Genomic DNA, 11059 nt, shown 5'->3' with positions numbered 1-11059 from the left:
GAAAATAAGCAATGAATGGCATTCACTTCCTTTATAAATTGATGCCCACTTTCTTCAAACAAATCTAAATCTTTCAACTTATAGAAGGAAAATTATATTCAAATAATTTTAAATAGTTCGAAGATAAACTTCCTGATAAGAACAGTTGACCATTAGTTCGCAAACCAAACTAGGAATGAATAATAAAAATAAAACATAATTTTTTAAGAAAAACTTTTCTCTTAGAGAAGTCAAGAGTGTTGCAGTTGATGAACATGCCCCTTTCCATCAATACCTTTTGATGAAGAAATTTTGTAGATACTCTTTTCATGAGGAACCCCGATACAAAGCAAGATGCTCTTTATCAATCAATGATGGAAGAGGAGAAATAACAACTTCATCATGTGGATGACAAAACATGGCCCATGAAATCCTTGCTTTCTTCTTGTTCACTACACTCATGTGCTCCATGCTTTTGTATCTCCCATTGCTCGCTATCTACAAAACAAATACTCCAAATGAAAAACTACTAGTTTTTGTTCTTACTAGGGGAATCTGATAACTAACTTCTTCCATTCAATACTTATTTTTAAAAAAAGCTCTTGGAAAATATTCTCAGCATCATTATAATAAAAAAATGGAAAACTCAAATGTAAATGTTGGTACCTCCAATGCATCAGCAATGTTAACAATGAGGGTGCCAGGGGCACTTTGAACATCAATCCAATTCCCATCCTTTCTAATTTTCAAGCTAGTGGTTTCATCATGGAGAAGAAATGTAAGTACATTGGGATCAGAGTGAGGAGAAATTCCAAGTACAACTTCTAGCTAAGGACATGGTGGATAATAGCTAACCCTAATATGCATTTCTTTTCCCTCTCCACCCATTGCTTTGTTTATTAGATTTTTGTTTTCTAATCCTTGATGAAATTTTAAATACAAAAAAATAGTACATAGCTATATCAAAAAATAAACATTGAACAAAGAAGCATATTCTATTCACTGAATTGATTGCTTATAAATGTATGATATGAGGGAATTAATAAAAGATGTTTCTAAAGGATAAGTGGATAATGTTGTATGACCTAGTTTCATGGAGGACATTCCTATCTGTTCATGGATAATGTTGTATGACCTAGTTTCATGGAGGACATTCATATATATTATCAAGGAAATCTGCAATGCCGTTATAATGAAAGCTGATGTGGATTTGACTAGCATGGGTTTTTTACTGTTTCTAACATCCTCCCTTAATTTCTACCACTAATGATAATGTGTGGGAGAAATTATAATAAAAAATTTAGATAGGATAGTCTTGACATTGAGCCTTGTTAGGTACCCATTTACAATCATAAAAAAAAAAGAGAGGGGAATATTATATGACTATCCCCCCTTAATGTTCACCTCAACCATGCCTAGCATGCCCCATAGTTTCAGAAATTTGGCCTCAAGCATATTCTTAGTAAATATGTTTGCTACTTATTCTTCACTTGGACAAAATTGGAGATTAACAAAATTTTCTTGAATAAGATCCTAAATATAGTGAACATCAATGTCAATGTGTTTTTTTTTTAGCATGAAAAATAAGATTATTTGCAACTTGGATAGCACTTTGATTATCACAATAAAAAGGAGTAGCTAAACTCTGTGCAAAACCAAGCTCAAATGAAAGGTTGTGAATCCAAAATGTTTCCTTTCCAACTTCTTTTGCTGCTCTATATTCTTCTTCACATGAGAACAATGATGTAGTAGTTTTTTTTTTGCAGCTCCATGTAATTGAACTTGACCCAAGCTGAAAAATATAACCACCAGTAGATTTCCTATCATCTATATCACCTCCCCAGTCTGAATCTGTAAAGCCAATCAAAGAAACTGAGGACTTGTAACTATAATGTATGCCATAGTAAATGGTTCCATGAATGTATCTTAAAATCCTTTTGGCAGCCAACCAATGAGTTTCTTTTGGTTCCTACATAAATCTAGATACCAGATTGACTGCAAAACAAATGTCTAGTCTAGAATGTCTTAGATAAATTAGGCTACTAACAAGTTGTCTATATAAAGTCCATCCACCTTTTTGGAAATAAATTCTTTAGTAAGCTTAATTCTAGATTGAAAAGGAGTAGGGGTTGGCTTAAATTCAAGCATGTTAAATTTTTCTAAAAGATCCAAAACATATTTTTCTTGAGAGATAAATAACCCATCATGAAGTCTACTAATTTGCAAGCCAAGAAAATAATTTAGTTCACCCAAATCACTCATATGAAATGACCCTTTAAGATCTGATTTCAAATCATTAATTAACCCAATATTTGGTCTAGCTACGAGTAAATCATCCACATAAACTACAACAAGAATAATTTCATTTTGCACTCTCTTTACATAAAGATTTGGATTTGATTGGCATTTTTGAAACCCATGAAGCTGAAAATACCTGTCAATCTTCTCATTCCATGCTCTTGGTGCTTGTTTAAGCCCATAAAGTGACTTCTTTAATCTACAAACAAGATTAGGATGTTGCTGATCTACAAAACCTGGTGGCTGATCCATATATATTTCCTCATATAAATCTCCATTTAAGAAATCATTTTTTACATCCATTTGATAAATATGCCACCCAAGACTTGTAGCCAAAGAAAGAATAATTCCAACTGTTTTCATTTTAGTGATAGGAGCAAAAGTTTCTTCATAATCAACACCCTCTTTTTGATTAAATCCCTTAGCAACCAATTTAGCTTTAAATTTTTCTATAGCACCATCTAATTTAAATTTTGTTTAATAAACCCATTTTCAACCAATCACATTCTTACCTTTGGGAAGTGGCACAAGTTCCCAAGTTTTATTTTTCACCAAAGCATCATATTCTTCTTCCATAGCTTGCTCCCATTCTTTCTTCCCTCTAGCTTACGCATATGATCTTGGGTCATTTACTTGTAATACTTTGGCCATGAGAGCACTACCATTCCTCGCTTGAATCTTTGAGCCTTGCCTATATATTTCTTCAACACTCCTTGTCTTTCGTCTAGCTGAAAAGTCATCTTCTTCATCATCACTACTTGCAGAAAATGTCTGATTACCAGCATTAGTTGTTTTATTATCACTACTATTTTCATCATTTATAGAGGTGCACAACTCATCCTCATCCATGTAGTCTCCATTTCTTTCTAAAATATTTGAAAAATGAGAAGCATATGTTTTTGTAGAGTGAGAAGGAGTGGCTATAAGTTATGAATGCTCATCAAACTTCACATCTCTACTAACAAAGAGCTTGTTTTTTGTCAAATTATATAACCTATAAGCCTTTGATTCTTCACTGTAACCCATAGAAAAACACTTATGACTCTTTGGTTCTAACTTTTCCCTTTTTGCATCAAGAATGTGTGCCCAAGCAATACACCCAAATACTTTAAAATATCCAATGTGAGATTTCTTACTACTCCATGCTTCTTCAGGGGTGATATTTGTGAGAGCTTTGGTGGGGATTCTATTTACAATATGTGTAGCACAAGAAATAGCCAAACCCCAAAATTTATTATACAAACTTTTAAAATGCAACATACAATGGGCCATTTCTAAAAGAGTTCTATTCATTCATTTAGCCACCCCAAATTGTTGAGGAGTATAACAAACTGTTCTTTGCACCTTAATACCATAATTTTCACAAAATGACTCAAATGCATAATTTCAATATTCACCCCCATTATCCATCCTTGAACATTTAATTATTTTGCCATTTTGATTTTCAACTAATGCCTTAAACTTTTGAAACACTTCAAACACTTCTCTTTTCCTTTCAAGAAAATAAACCCATACTCTCCTACTGTAATCATCAATAAAAGTGAGAAGGTACTTGGAACCTGAAAGTGAAGGATATCTTGGTTCACATAAATCACTATGAATGAGTTGTAGTGGATGATTAGACCTCTATGCTTTACCTGAATCAAAAGGATCTTGATGATGTTTTCCTAACACACAACCTTCACACACACCTTCACAAGCTAAAATTTTTGTTAATCCTCTAACCATATCCATTCTAACCATATCTTGTAATTTTCTATAATTTAAATGTCCAAGTCTAGCATGCCAAAGTAGTGTCATATAATCAGTCTAAGCAATAAAAGCATGAGAGAGTGTATATTTATCATCAATAAACCCCACAAATTTAAATAGATTCTCTTCATGATCAACTCTACCAATAGAAATTATATTTCTTGGGTCTTTTCTATCTCTAACAATAACTTGATTAGTATTGACAACAAACTCATATCCAGCTTGAACTATTTTGTATACTGAAATAAGATTCACCCCCAATCCTTCAACCAATAAAACATTTTTCAAAGATCCATTTGTTACATTAATAGTTCCTATTCCTAAAACTAGAAGTTTCATTTTATTTCCAATAGAAATTTCTTGATCTGAATTCTTCCCTTCATAAACATCAATAAACAAAGATCTATCCCCCGTCATGTGAGATGATGCCCCTGAATCTAAAATCCATTCTTTATTAGAATCTGAAGCAAAATATCCCCCCTTAACACTAGATTTACTCTTGGGTGTAGCAATTACCTCCTCATTTTCTTTCTCTTGCCTTTTTAAAGAAATAGCTACAAAACTATGTTTATTCTTCTTTCCATCCTTAAACCTTTCTTGCTTGGGCTTATATTGCTGCCTTTCATTGTCCCTCTTCTTCAAACAAAATTTATCCATGTTATTCTCACCCCCACAATGCCTACAAATAATGGGCTTTCTTCCAGCTTGCTTTTCTGCACCATCATTTCTAGAAAAATGGTTAGAACCTTTATTATTTCAAAATTTATTATTACCTTCCAAGTCTTTTTTCCATCATTTCAAAAAAATTTACTTCTGGCTATATATGCATGATTCTTCTTAATATGCCCTTCTTTAATAAGCTAAACTTAATCTAAAATAGATTTGCAAAATTGATCAAAAGTTTGCTGGGGGGTATTGGGATTTATTTGAAGAACCCTTTTCCTTGATTCCTTAAATACTTTATATGGCTAGGGGGGCATATGCACCGAGTTGTGGTGCCAAAAAGGTGACAAGTAGTTTTTTTTTCCTATTTTAAATAGCGCGTACGCACTATTTAAAAACATAAAAAAGTTTATATGATGAGCTGTAGACCCGCAGCCCATCATTTTCATCAGTATTTTCTTCTACTCCTACAACAAGCAACGTGTACGCGAGTTGAAGAATTAACATTTTCACCACCATTTGCCAAAATGCCTCCTCGTCGATGAAATCCAAGACCACAAGCGCACCCACAACGATGCCGTAAGTGATATAAAACTAACTTTGCATTGTTTGATATATTTTTCATATTGTTTTGTAAGTTTTTTATATTGTTTTGTAGGGTTTTTACAAATTTCATTTAGATTTGTTTATTTATTTGGATTTCAATTGATTTTTTATCAAGAAATGTTCATAATCAACCAAAAAATCCACAAGAACATCAAAACCCTCAAGAACCTCAAAACCAAAACCCTCCTCAAGAAGAACAAAAAATTCCACAACCCGAACCAATTACAAGACCTCCACTAGGCACGCAAGAAAATATAATAAATGAAATAGTGAGAGGCAAAATTGAATTAGAAAGATTCATTGCTCAGTTGAAAGAATCCAAACAAACAAATCCAATGAGGGCTCAATTGGCATCATCCCTCGAATCCATTAACACCTAGATAGCCTGAGTTAGTGGTCAGTTAGATATTCAGCGGGTTGAGAGGGATGAACAAAAAAGCTTTTATGCAAATAAATTGTCATATGAAGATGTTAAAAAAAAAGAAATACCAAAAGGTAGTATATGTGCATTATTTAGAAAACCCAGTGAGAAAAATACTATTAGAGATGGTACTAAACAATTCCCCATCCATTGGTGCATACACAATGCTATTAGAAATAATTTTTGGGATAGATGGCGGATGGTTTTTGATACCCCTCCTTGCAACAATCACGAGGTCCCCATGTATTTTTTGAAGAAATTATATTGTGAGTTTGTCCTTGCGGAGATCCCCAATTATTTTGATATATTAGACTCCCAAGGTAGAGGTGGGGGGTCATCATTTGAGAGGCTGGGAGCACGTCGTGACCCTAATGTAGTTAGGGCACCTGTGGTCAAGCCACATCGTGAGCATGTGACTATTCCTTCAGTTGTGAAGGAAAATGTAGAGGCCAGCACTCTAGGGACCATTAATACTTTGACATAGACCCTCATCCATTCCACGAGCCCATTAGTTGAGGGGGAGCCTTTTGTGCGTCGTGGTCACATGTGCACTTCATGCAGATCCCTATGCACATTTGGCACTCATGCTAGAGATGGTGCAGATGATGGGCTTGTCACCGATCAATTCCTGAATGACACATTTGGCATTGACACACAAGTAAATTACAATTATAATTTACTAATTTGATCACATTTCATATGTATAGTGAATGATTAATTAATTAGCATCTATTAACATTGTTCAAAATTCAAGGTCAGAGTGTTGCTGGGCCTAGCAACGATCCTCTAGGCCCATTTTTTGTCCCTTCCATGAGTCCTGAGGTATGTATCGATTTAATCATTTTTATTAATACATATATTTATTATGTAATCATATTAAGGATTGACAAAAAAAAATTATGCATGTGCATCAGTTCTCCACAGGACCCTCAACCTTTACCACAAACTCAGAGCATAGACATCATATGAGATTCACAGAGGTACAGTTGTTTCATGTTAATTTAATTCATTTGATTATATTTATTTTATGTTTCATGTTAGATGTAATGTGTATTGTATGGCATGCAACTCATGATGTCGGGCACAACTCCTCATCTGCAATAGTCTGTTGATAGTGGAGTGGCCATAGCTGTGGCTAGCTTACAGCCACTGACGAAGGTATGAAAGAATTTTATTCATTTTAGTTATTGTTTATAATAGTTAATCTCAAAATTTATAATGTTAACCTTTGTTTATATATTACTATAGCTTTTATGGTTTTTACACAAGCAGTATGTATGTTAGGCCTACTGATACTCTTTTAATTATGGATCAAAACCTTGTTTTTGTTTTACTAAGTGGTAAGGGGTAGTTTTGTTTAATGGTTATCTGCTAATAGTAGGTTAGTTTGTTGTTAAAGGGTCATCCCCCTAGTTTTGGCTACTTTTAATTCAAAAACTAGGAGTGAAGGTAGAAGTGACAGTGAAAGAATTAGATAAAGAAGAACTAGGAGCACATATTGAAGTTAGAAGTAGAGAAGAAGTAGGAAAATCAAATAAAGGTATGAGGAATAAGAGTAGGAGATAATGAAATTAAAAGTAAAGATAGGAATAGAAGATTAGTTGTATTCCGAGTTGATTGCAACTAGGAGTAGGACCTACAAGATGGAAGTTATATGTTTTCTATAACTAATAGTCAAGTTTAAAGATATAATTGGTGATTAGATATACTCACCTTGGTCTAGTAGAGTCATAAGTGCAGGAGAATTTGTGTTTTTAATTAATATTATTCATAGGCCAAAGTCAAATGTTGAACTTGATAATAGAACTAGGCATATCCTTATGTTTCAAAGAAAATATAGTTTTTGGAATCAACACCATCAACTCTTCTTCACTATTTCTTTGGGATGAATGGAACTAGCATAACAAAATTATACATTCTTTCATTCTCGTCATCCTCCTCCTCTCATACAAAATAAACTTGGATAAGATAACTTACTAGACTTTTGGATTCATGGCCCTTCTCTCTTCTTTTCATACTCTTATAGCTATGCTAGTGGGATAAATCATTGAGTATTTTCTTATCTTTTATTTTTGCTCTTTCTTTTCTCAAGTGACCACTTGAGCTTTTGCTATAGCTTTTACAACATGATGCTTGAGATTGAGACATTTTCTTGAGTGAGGTCTCTTCAACTAGTTGACTTGGAATCTTATTAAGCTTTAGGATTTTGTTGTTCTTTTATGTATCCTTGCAAATGAATGTAATAGTTAATATTCTTGGTTTGGGAGCTTTTGTCCTTCAACTTGGTGATATTTAATCTCCTTGTAGTTTTCCCAAAATCTTTACCTCTTTCACTTTTTTTCTTCTACTTTATTGTGTGCATGAGGTGGACACATGCTTCCAATAAAGTGGGGACTACATGTATCATTTGAAAAAGTAAGAACAGTTATTTGGTATTATTTTTAGCCCCATTTTAATATACATTATGCGTTCCTACATTGATTTCACACTCTCCTTTAAACACTCATTGGACCTTCAAATTATTATTTAAGTCCTATATTGATTCATTTTCTTTAAAAACTCAAGGTTACTCTTATCTATAAGTGTTCTTCTCTATTTCAACTTCAATAAAATAATTCATTTCATTTATTGGACCTTATCTTACCATTTATGACATGTATTTTCTCTCTAAACCCAAAAATAAGTTGTTTGATCAAATTTCACACACTCTAAATATCTTGGACCCACAATCAAAAGTTGGGTTGGAATTGGTGGGTATAAGATGACTTTGGTGATATTTACTTGGGTACAATATTTTTGTTGGTGATATGTGTATTTATAAGTGATTATATTTATTGAATTTTTGTAGGGTCTCGTCATGACTGACCATCCACGAGCATTTGAGGTGAACTTATAGAGTGACTATTTGTTGGTGGTAAGAAAATAATTGATTTTGTGTGTACATATATTTGATTTCAATGTATAATAAATATTGATTCATATCTACTTTCTTTGTATCAGTTGGAGCTGGAGAAGAGCCTCAACAAGAGGTCGAGTAAGCGTGTTAGGAGGGCCTTGTCATCTCCGCTATCTCCCTCCACACAACAGCAAAGGACATTGAGAGACTTGCTTCCTTCCCCTCGTGGGAAGGAAAAGATGTAGTTGATCTAGACATGTATATATATAGGCATTAGTGGACATATTCGATACACATTTGATGTCTATGACATTCTATATTTGATGTATGACATTTATTCGATGTATGACATTATTCGACTTATGACATTATTGGTTAATATATGATATGTTTGTTCATATACGACATATGATATGATATGTTTGTTCATGTTTGCTCATGTATGACATTAAATTAGATATGTCTGTGTGTGACATTAAATTATATATGTGCATGTATGAAATTAAATTCAATACCTAATCTATTCAAAAAATTGATATAATATTGATTAACAATAAACTTTATCATTGTTTAAGCATAAGTTAAGAATTTGCAATATGTCATCATCATATGATTTATGATCTTGTTCATGTAAAAAATTTTCCTTCTCTATCATTTGTTTATCAAGTTTAATTCAATACCTAATTAGTTTGAATTTTTGATACAATATTGATTGGAAATAGACTTTATTAGGCAATATTCGTGGACCTCCTGGGAATTGGTCACCTAAATGGGAACCTTGAGATTTATTAGGAACTCCATTAAAGAAATCAGTAGTTTGAAATTACTCTATCCAACAAAATAGTGGTCTACAAATATTAGAGACATAGACTTAATATTTACCAAGTGGCCATCCAATGCCAAGTGTTGTGGATGTATCTCCATTCAAAGTTCAATCACATGTTAAATAATAGATATTTTAGGAGTAAGAATAAGTTGTCTAACCTTATTAACATTCTTTTGTATGAGTTCCAAGTAAGGTATCAAGAGTGCTTGAAATTCAAGACTTTGTCTTCTCATCTTGTCCATGTCTTTACTTAAATCAACTTGGATTACCTAAGGCACCTCAATTAACTTAAAAACACTATTCTTCAAATCCTCATCAATATTTTCAACTTTCTTTAAAATATATTGTGTCAAATGTAGTACATCACATAACTATTGGAGTAGGTGGATTATCTCCTTAAGAATATTTTCTAGCTCGGTTGTAATACCACCAAGTTCAACTTGTTGAGTAGTAATGGACTCATTTAGTTTCTCCATAATCTTCTTCTCTATTCTTTTCTCTTCTAATTGTATCAAATTTTCATTAACATCAACATCAGGTGCATTTACCTATTTTACAAGTAAACTTAATTGATCAATCATTGGAGGTTTGTCATATACTGGTGCATCTAGAACAATTTTTAATAAGATGTCCTTCACATCATATAATACTTGTTTGTACTTCACTTCCTATCTTTCTCTTTTGCATCTTTCCCCTTCACAATTATCCATAATTTATCATAGCATCAAAATCCAATTTTGTATGATCATAGATTGAAACTATAATAGCTTCATCTAATATTACCTTATCTCTTCTACTCTTTTTCATCTTTTTCTTGTCTTGTAATGTGATTGATCTTATACTTGGTGACATAATTGGTTGCACTAAAGCCATCTCCTCCTTAGATTTCTTATTTTTCTCATCAATTAAAGGTTTGCCTTACTTTACCCACTTTTTGTTGTGCAAATATTAGGCTATTTAGCTAGTGTCCCTATAACAACATTTGAAAGAACAATTTTGTTTAGTTTTGGCTATGTATACAATAGTGTTCATTATTATTTAAGGGAATAGTGATAGTTACTAATCCATGTAACCCCAATAATGTTTCCTTTTATTCATTACAGTCCTATAATAGTTGATAATTTCTATAAGGATTTAACTAATTCTAACTTGGTTGTGCATAAGGTACCTATTAGTAAGTCATATTTTGCGAATAAGGAGTCTAAGAAGAATTTTGATCCTTTGCAAAGCTATTCTCCACATCAAACTCCCATGCCTGATTCAATTCAAGTGTCTACTTGTAAGAGACAACAAAGAAAACCTAAAGCTTAAAAGATTAAGGAGAAAATTGACCTTGGTATAAAAGCTACTCTGGAAAAAAATTTGATAGATAGCAAAAGGAAAAGGAGTGAAAAAGGAACTCCTTAGAAGAATGAGGGACCTTTGGTGAAGTGTCAGACAAAAGATGTGCTCTCTAATCTAACTTGATGTGGGTGGTGCTAATGTAATTTTGCTTCAAAAATCAAAATTGTCTCAATAATCATATTCTTCTATAATTTTAAAGTTGACTAAGTGGAACTCATTTCATGTTCATGTTGCAGGTGTTTCGGGTGGTTCATGTATTCTTTGGAACCATAAA

General features: G+C 32.8%; 1 pseudogene; it reads right to left on the bottom strand.

The window, feature by feature from the left end:
* Positions 1 to 230: 230 nt before the first annotated feature.
* LOC149575565 (leucoanthocyanidin dioxygenase-like) overlaps positions 231 to 11059 on the bottom strand; it is a 38374-nt pseudogene continuing 27545 nt past the window's right edge.

The sequence above is a fragment of the Cupressus sempervirens genome, chromosome 2, assembly GCF_028749045.1.
Source record: "Cupressus sempervirens isolate cs-2001-9-10 chromosome 2, ASM2874904v1, whole genome shotgun sequence".
Lineage (NCBI taxonomy): Eukaryota > Viridiplantae > Streptophyta > Pinopsida > Cupressales > Cupressaceae > Cupressus > Cupressus sempervirens.
The sequence above is the reverse complement of the archived record's forward strand: the minus strand, read 5'-3'. Positions and strand labels throughout refer to the sequence as shown.